This window comes from Macrobrachium nipponense, chromosome 38, assembly GCF_015104395.2.
Source record: "Macrobrachium nipponense isolate FS-2020 chromosome 38, ASM1510439v2, whole genome shotgun sequence".
Taxonomy (NCBI): Eukaryota; Metazoa; Arthropoda; class Malacostraca; order Decapoda; family Palaemonidae; genus Macrobrachium; species Macrobrachium nipponense.
The window spans coordinates 62,335,195-62,344,764 of NC_061098.1; positions in this window are offsets into that span (position 1 = coordinate 62,335,195).

Here is a 9,570-nt window from a genome sequence, read left to right on the forward strand (position 1 = left end):
TTAAGTTTTTCAATTAGTATAGTTGATGACAGTACTCTTGATTTTATCAAATAATAATAATAATTAATAATAATAATAATAATAATAATAATAATAATAATGACAATAATAACTAATATCAAGGTTTGATACACAAATTCAGGTGGAGGTTGTATACTAAGAGACAATAATCTGGAAGAAAAAATCTAATAATATTCATTATTGACTGAATCGCATTAAATAACCTCCACCTCGGTGGTCGCGGGTTCGATTCTCGGCCATTCCATTGAGGAGTAAGAGATGTGTATTTCTGGTGATAGAAGTTCACACTCGACGTGGTTCGGAAGTCACGTAAAGCCGTTGGTCCCGTTGCTGAATCAACCATTGGTTCCATGCAAACGTAAAAGCACCATCACCACAAACAAACAAAACAAAACAAACATTAAATACAACCACAAGTCATGAAGAGTCTTGACCTCCTAACATTACCCTACCCAAATGACAAGACCACTTTTAAGGTTCTGCTCAAGGTTTCTCTATAGCTTCGAAATGTCATTAGGACTCCAGAATTATGACATCTATGGTGTCCTAATGACTTTTCGAGGCTTTAGAGAAACCTTGAGCAGAGCCTTAGAGGTGGTCTTGTCATTTGGGAATGTCAGGAGGTCAAGACTCTTCATGGCTTGTTTGCTATTTGATGTGATTCAGTCAATAAGGAATATTCATAGATTTTTCTGCTAGATTATTGTCTCTTAGTATGTAACCTTCATCTGCATTGGTGTATCAGCTTTTATATTATGATTATTATTATTATTATTATTATTATTATTATTATTATTATTATTATTATTATTATTATTATTATTATTTTTTATTTTTTAGTTATTATTATTATTATTATTATTAAAGTCAAGAGTACTGCCTTCTATAATACTCACTAAAAGAGAGAGAAAGAGAGAGAGAGAGAGTCTCTCTCTCTCTCTCACTCTCTCTCTCTCTCTCTCTCTCTCTCTCTCTCTCCTTACCTGCAGTGAACAGCGGGGGACTCATCATGATTATAGTTACGTAATTCTCTGCTTTGGTCAAGAGAAGAGAGAGAGAGAGAGAGAGAGAGAAGAGAGAGAGAGAGAGAAAGAAAGAGAGTCTGAACCTTACATGCAGGTAACAATACTGTTCAGTGATCAAGGGTTTCTGTAAGTGTGTGTGTGTGTGTGTGTGTTTAATTTTGATAGCACAATGCCCTCTCACTTATATACATAGGGATATATATATATATATATATATATATATATATATATATATATATATATATATACATATCCTTATATATACATTTGTAAACTGAATAAATGTATTTATTACCATTAGGCTCGGACTGCTACCTTGAATTAAAAAAAATTCACTTTGTTCTTTGATTCTGGTAGTCCACGTAATATCTGGGATTTAAGGACTCATCATTTACTCTTTTCAAATTTCCCTATAGAAAAAGTCCGGAATAAGGCTCTCAGGCATAGGGAATAATGAATTAAATGTTGTAGGCGTAACTCATGTACAGTACAAGGTCGGTAAGCGCACGTTTGCTGATACCTTATCGTTGTACAAAACATTAATATGTATCCCACCGCTGCCACCACATTTAAAGTCTCTTCGCTTTGCGATAGACTTTTTTTTGTGTTCTCCTTACGACTGTCATTCGTAAGTATTTCTGGTTCCTCCCATCTCCTTGGGATATCTTAGTAGAGTGGTTCTTCTTAACTAAAGGAGGATGATTCAAACAGATAAGTTGAACAGATATAACAACTTTATTCTGTAACTCCATACTAGGAGATGCAAGCTCGGTCGGAAGACCGATATGTTTGATGGTTGGCACGGAACTGCCATTCTAAAGCATCACGTCATAGCGGAACATTAGCTATCTCAGCGATTCATATAAAAAACTACGTAGTCCGCCGGCTCGGAAGTTTACAAGTTTACCGGTCGTAGGTTAACAGGTCAACCGCTTCCCATGGAATTTGTTGTGCAAAGTTATCATTAACATAAAATGTTGACAACGCTCAGAGCTAGGACCAGGCTACTGCAGACAGCGCATAGCGTAATCTAGATCTGCTTTGGTCACGTAGGACCCTCCTAATGCCATGACCTCAGGTCATGGGTTTATGATCCTGTAAACTGAATAAATGTATTTATTACACATTTACACACACACACACGCACAGTAACGTCACTGAAGTCCTGATTTCTCCTCTGCCTGCTGGTTGGAATCCACGAGAGGACGAAATTATATCAACTAAAAAAAATTCCTCTTCAGTCAACATATATGAAAAAATATATTAACTCAGAGGTAGAGCGAGTTGGATGTTAAAGGACATTTGTAGCTTAATGCATGTATATATGAATCACAGTGATGTGATAAAAATTTATATACATATATATATATATATATATATATATATATATATATATATATATATATATATATATACTCGTATATACATTATTCCGTTCACATTAAAAAGACGAAAAACAAAGCTTCATTTCAAGATCGTATCTGCTGTACATATTATAGTGTCATTTAATTTCTCTTGATCTTTTTTTTTTGCAGTTAGACAATGGAAAGTTTTCTACCGTCCAATGGTGGGATACTTTCTATTTCTGGCTATTTCCGGTTACTTTCCTCTCTCTCATCTCTCTCTCTCTCTCTCTCTCTCTTCTTTTTTATTATTATCATTAACTGATACCTCGTGGCTTCTAGAAGAAGAACTTAAGATATAGATAAAGAGAGAGAGAGAGAGAGAGAGAGAGAGAGAGTCTCAAGTTGTTAATGATGCAAAATTCACTTTTCTGTTTCCCTAAATTTTAACAATGTAACTCTCTCTCTCTCTCTCTCTTCTCCTTCTTCTTCTTCTTTTTCTTCTTCTTCTTCCTCTTCTAGCATATTTCCCTTTTCAGTGTTGATTTTCATTTATAAAATAACGACTCACACCACACATATATATAAGTATTATATACGTATATGTAATATACATATATATATATATATATATATATATATATTATATATATATATATATATATATGTATATGTATGTATAAGTGAATCACGAAAGTTAGGAACGTGATAAATCCATATATAAAGATATATGCCACGAAGGAAAATAAACGACGGAGAATCCGCGAGGACCTTTCGACGTCCAACGTCTTTACTAAGCGGTTCATCTGCTTAGTAAAGGACGTTTTGGACGTCGAAAGGTCTCGCGGATATTCCGTCGTTTATTTTCCTTTGTGGCATACATCTTTATATATATAGTATATATATATATATATATATATATATATATATATGTTTATAATATTTATATTATATATATATATATATATATATATATATATATATATATATAGATATATATATATATATATATATATATATAATATATATATATATATATATATATAATGTTTATATAAATTTATATACATATAATATATATATACTTATATATATAAATATATATATATATATATATATATAACTATATACTTATATATAATATATATATATATATATATATATATATATAATATATATATATATATATATATATATATATAATATATTATATGTATATATATATGTTCATTGTAATGGTTTTGGATGTTAAATAATAATATAATAATAATAATAATAATAATAATAATAAATAAATATATGTTGGTAAAAGACCCTCTTTTAGGCAAAATTTTTGTTAAAGAGAATGACAGAATTAAGCTAGCTGATTTTATATATAGTTTTTTTTATTTTTCTCACAATCCGCTTCTTTGGCTCAGCGATGTTTTCTGAGTGACTGGACAAATATTCATATTGCGAATTTCTGAAAATTATAAAAAATGCGGTAGGCGATCTTTTATTTTATTAAAACAGGATCTCGGGTCTAGGTCAAGCAGGGGTGGTGTTCCTGTTTTAATAAAATAAAAGATCATCTTTAGCATTATATAATTTTCAAAATCCCAATATGAATATTGGTCAGTACTCAAAGGCATCGCTGAGCCAGAAAAAGCGGGTTGTAAGAAAAATAGAAAAAAAAACTAAATATAAAATCAACTCGCTTAATTCTGCCATTCTCTTTAGCAGTATAATAATAATAATAATAATAATATAATAATAATAATAATAATAATAATAATAATAATAATAATAATAATAATAATACAACCATTTCTCTTCATTTACATAGGTAATGTTTTTTTTCACGTCATACCCTACGAGGATAAACATAAGACATATCAAATGAATTAAGATATATCATGTGGTGGGTATGTATTCAGATATACACATAATATTTATATACCTCTTTATTCTCGATGTATTTATGAAAAGGCAAATGAAAGTTATCATGTAAATACGCTACACATTTATTGCAGGTGTTAACAAAACCACTGTCATGTTTGTTGTCCAGATACAAGATACATTATCAATAAATAAATTATAATAGCTTCATATAACAGTATAGAGACAGTGAATAAACTTATGATATAGTAAAGACAATGAGATTACACAATAAAGACAATTGGAAATAAAAAAATGAATAGTTAACAATGACAAAGACAGTGTAGTTGAGATCAGGTAGTCGTGAGAACAAAAACATCCAAAGAAAGGCAAAGATAATATAAGGAAATAGCAAAGACAATTAGGTCATCAACACAAAGACAATAAGAAGTGTTACACACGAACATAGGACAGTGCTAAAGACAATGTAGGTGAGATTCGGTAGTCATAAAAACAAAATGTATAATTAAGAACAATAAAGGCAAAGATAATTGAATACATTAAGACAATTCAAAGTTTAAAACATGGAACTGAGGACAATGATGAAGACATCGTCAGTAAGACTCCTCTATAGCACAGTAAGACAGTGAATGTGACTACTGAAAAATAATAAATATACAGAAATGCATTCATAAAGACAATCAGATAAGAAATAAAAGCACCTCCATTTTGGATTTAGAAAAAAAAGCATAATGTCTCGTATATTCTGAGTTGTCTCAAGAAAAAATTCTTTACTTCTTTTCAATAAACCGAGTTGTTTCGTTTGTAGTGAATTTAGGAATCTCTTAAACGTGAATCATTTGTCTTGTTTTTTTTTTTTATCTGTGTGAATCACAAACGATTAAATGTGCTTTTTAATCTGATGAATTGCATGTCATTCTGGATTTTCATCTGTTGGTGAATCTTGAATCATGTGCAGTGATTATGTGGTGATTCAGGTGAATAGAAGATCAGAGTCTGATTGGTCAGAAATCAGGTGAGTTTTTGTAGTATTTTGTATAAGCAGGTGAACAGCGAGTGTCAGATTCCTATTCGTAAGAAAACAAGTGAGGTCTTTCGTACATTTGGGTGAATAGTGTCGTAATTCTGTGTGCTTATCTGTGCGAGCAATTATTATTGTTTTAGTATATATGTCTCGGGTGCAAGGTACAAGCAACGCTGATGGCCGGTCCTGAAATATTTTGGAGAGGGGCCAACTTGGAGAGGAGGACCTCTCCGAAATAAACCTGTAGGAAATGGATGACCTTAATGCGAATGTCTGTTACCTGGATTTTTCACACAGTTGCAGGCATACAATTCCCCAATCATTCTGTTGTCCATTTTCATTCTTCTTCATTTAATTTTTGTTTTTCGGGCTGGACTGAATTCTCGAGAATTCAGGAGAATTCGAATATTACGGAATTCAATTCTGTTCCCAAACCCCAGATGCAAGAAAAGAAAGTCTCAAAAAAGAGGAGATTATGCCCGTATCACTTGCAAGCGTAGGTATGTCGTTAAGAGAGAGAGAGAGAGAGAGAGAGAGAGGAGAGAGAGAGAGAGAGAGAGAGGATATAAGTAGCCTGAGATACATTTCATGCTAGAGCCGTTTCAACTGGTATTGCACTTTCAAATAATAGGTCTTTAGGGCTTTCAATGGCTTGTTATAAACGCTTTAGGAACCTATCAGTTTGAGTTTTTTCTTCTGTGCCTCCCCCCCCCCTCCCCTCTCTCCTTTTCCAAATCTCGTGTGAAATTGAATATTACCGTTTCGAAATGAGGCTATTTCAGCAGGAGGGCGAGTTAACAACCCACCCCCGTCCCCTGTTGAAAGATGGCTCCTAATATGGCGGAAGTAATCACAAAACGTGTAAGAATATTATGCACGAGTGCGGAAAGATGTTTATATGTGTAAGGTTTTATTTTCCCCCGTAGGTTTTCTCCTTTTCCTGCCCAGTGGTTTTGGTTTAGCCAGGTGTGGGAGGGTGTGTCTCTCTCCCTCACTCCCCTCTCCCTTCATTCTAGACTTCGGAGGCGATAACTCGTAAGCCTCAAGATCTTGCGCCGAGTCGTTGAGGTGAAAGATGGATTGTTTGCGTCCCTTCAGGAGGCGTCGAATTTGGGTGGTGCTTTGATTTGGGTGAATTGCTCGTGATTCATTCATTTTGTCTACACTGTCAACTTATTCTTGTTTCAAGTCTTCTGTAAGATTTTACACGTCTTCTTGTCTTTTTCTGGTGATGACTTGTGATGGCCGTGGTCTCTTCTTCATGAACATCGTCGGAGAGGAGAAAACGTCCTTCTTCCTTCTTCTTACCAGCCGTAAGCAAAGCCAAGATTCCCGCCTAGGCCTAGTCCTCCTCCGTAGAGACCTCCTAATCCAGCGCCTCCTACCTCCGACGCCACCCCCTAGACCACCGTAGCCTCCATACCGACCCCCTAGACCGCCGTAGCCTCCGAGACCACCAGACCGCCAAGAACGTCCGTAGCCTCCGACACCAAGTCCGTACCCTGGCAGGGGGCCGATCCTGCCAAACCGCGTAACCTCCAAGGCCGTGTCCTCCTCCTAAGCCATAGAGACTACCCAATCCAAAGTCCTGGGTATCCTCCAAGCCGAGTCCGTAGGCACCCAGACCTGCTCCTCCAGCTGCCAAACCCAGGTTCCCGTGGAGGATCCCCGATCCGGAACTGAGACCTGGTTTACTACCGACTGTGTGGACGTGATGGTGGTAGTGATCGTCGTGAGGTCCCGCGGGGTGGGATATTCCGGCGGGGCCTGTCGGCATACCCGTCGTAGGGTCTTGTAATAGCCACTGCGAGACGAGGCCGAGCCTAAGAGGCTGCTGCCTTCGAGAATTGTGGACATCGGGGACGGCTGCCGAGTCGACGACTGCCGATGCCATCAGGAGCGCCAGAGTTGCTGTCGCCAGAGTAGCAGCAGCAGTGGCGTGCGGCGTGAGGGGCGCCATCTCAGAAACGGAGTCTGGGGCTTTGAAATAACGAAGGCGAACTGCCGAATTCGAACTGAGTCTCGAGAGAGTCTTGTTAGCGAGACCACGGCGTTAGCGAAAGTGACGACAGAGAGCTGGGCGTCCGCTGCTAAAATACTCGACGGCGCGACCTCCAAACAAGATGACCGACCGTCCGGCAGCGAGGTTAAGAGAGTGTGTCTCGAGGTGTGACGGTCGTTCCTTTCCTTTCACTGTTACGCTACGAAACGAAGAAGAAGAAGAAGAGGAAAGAGAAGAAGGAGCAGGAAAGTATTACTTCCATCTCTCACCCTTCCGTTACCTCGCCCTCCCACACCACCACCCGCCCATCCATCCTCCTTAGATAGTTCCGGCCAAGCTTCGCCTTCATTCCGTTTTGCAGATAACGGTTATCAGAAGCAATCTTATTCTTTATTTACGTTCGTGAGTCTTATACCGGAGGCCGAAGATGGTGGGAAGATAATATCTTTTCAACGCACAAGCGTCTGTGAATGCTCGCTTTCATTTTATTTGTATACTATTAATTTGTCAAAAGTAGGCTTTAGTGTGACTGAAGAGTTCATAGACCTAAATCTGACCATTCACATTTTGACCGCCATTGTTGGGACGATTCTGATAGTCCTGTAAATAACCAGTGCTCGCTTTAATTTTTTTATATTTTCTATCCTCTTCATCATTTGTCAAAAGTTTGATTTAGTTTAGTGAAGAGTTTATCTAGTCAAATCTGAACCGTACACAGATATACCCTCTATTGTTAGGACGGTTCTGATTGTCAATGGGAGATATTGTAAGTCTTGTAAATAAGTACTGGATGATTCATGAGTTTTCTGGAAGCTATTATTATTAATATCTCTGTCTATCTGTTTGTCTCCCTCTTTATCTGTCTATCTCATTTCTTGACCTGTCCTTGTAATTCTTTTATTTCTTTTTACTTAACACAATGTCTCTCACTCTCTGTGGGTTTTTTCCTCGTTATATCTTTTTATCTCTGGGGATTCACTATGCACTTCTCTCTCTCTCTCTCTCTCTCTCTCTCTCTCTCTCTCTCTCTCTCTCTCTCTATTCTTTTTTTATCCCTTTATCTCTCTCATATATATACATATACATATATATATATATATATATATATATATATATATATATATATATATATATATATATATATATATATATATATATATATATATATATATATATATATATATATATATATATATATATATGTTTGTGTGTGTGTGTGTGTGTGTGTAGTATATATACATTTATAGTAGGTAAAAGTTTCACTGACGTTCCTGGATTTGAAAGGTTCCATGGGTTCGCGCCCAGGTCCAGGCAAGTCTATTATCAAGAAAAAAATTCCCTTCGGTTAAGTATATATGAAAATATATTAATTCCGAGGTAGAGCGAAAATAGATATTAAAGGACATTGTAGCTCGATATATGTATATGAATCACGGAAAGGTGATATGACTTATTATAAATATATATATATGTATATATATATTATATATATGTATATACTTTTCTTTATCTGTCTATGCACTCTCTCTCTCTCTCTCTCTCTCTCTCTCTATACAGGCAGTCCCCGGGTTACGACGGCTCCGGCTTATGACGTTCCGAGGTTACAATGCATTTTCTTAAATATTCATTGAAAAATCCGCCCTGGGTTACGACGTTTGTTCCGACGTTACGACGCTGACGCTTCCGACGCTACAAGTTAACAACGCTTAAAAAAACGCATACTATGATAAAAATCCTTTATAGTTTAGCACAGTATATTATAAAAAAAAAATAAGTTTTCTGGTTAGATTAAAAAAAAAAAATTTGAGGTTATGATGATTTTCGACACTTTTTGTGTCGTATTTTTTCTATGTTTTTTAGTGATGCCTCATATGCGAACTAGTTTCCGAGCGAATGAATACTAGCTTACGATGCACAAAGTGTATAACAGTATCCAAAAGCGCAAATAATGAAAAAATCATTGCTTGTTTCCAGTAATAATAACAAACTAAGTTTTCTGGTTAGATTACAATGCAAATTCCAAGGTTACGACGGTTTTTATGCTTTTTTTTTAACGATACCTCATACGCAGAACTAGTTTCTGAGCGGAGGGCGCAAAAATTAATTTACGCTATTAACTGTATGGTAAATTGACCGAACAACGACCTAGCAGGGTCGAGGACGCTATGGAGTGTAACAATACCAAACAACGCCACTTCAATCGCGTGCTTGCCTTCATTTCACTAGGTTGGTGTCTTGCTACGTTGCTGAATTTTTTGCATTTTTCGTGCCTTTACT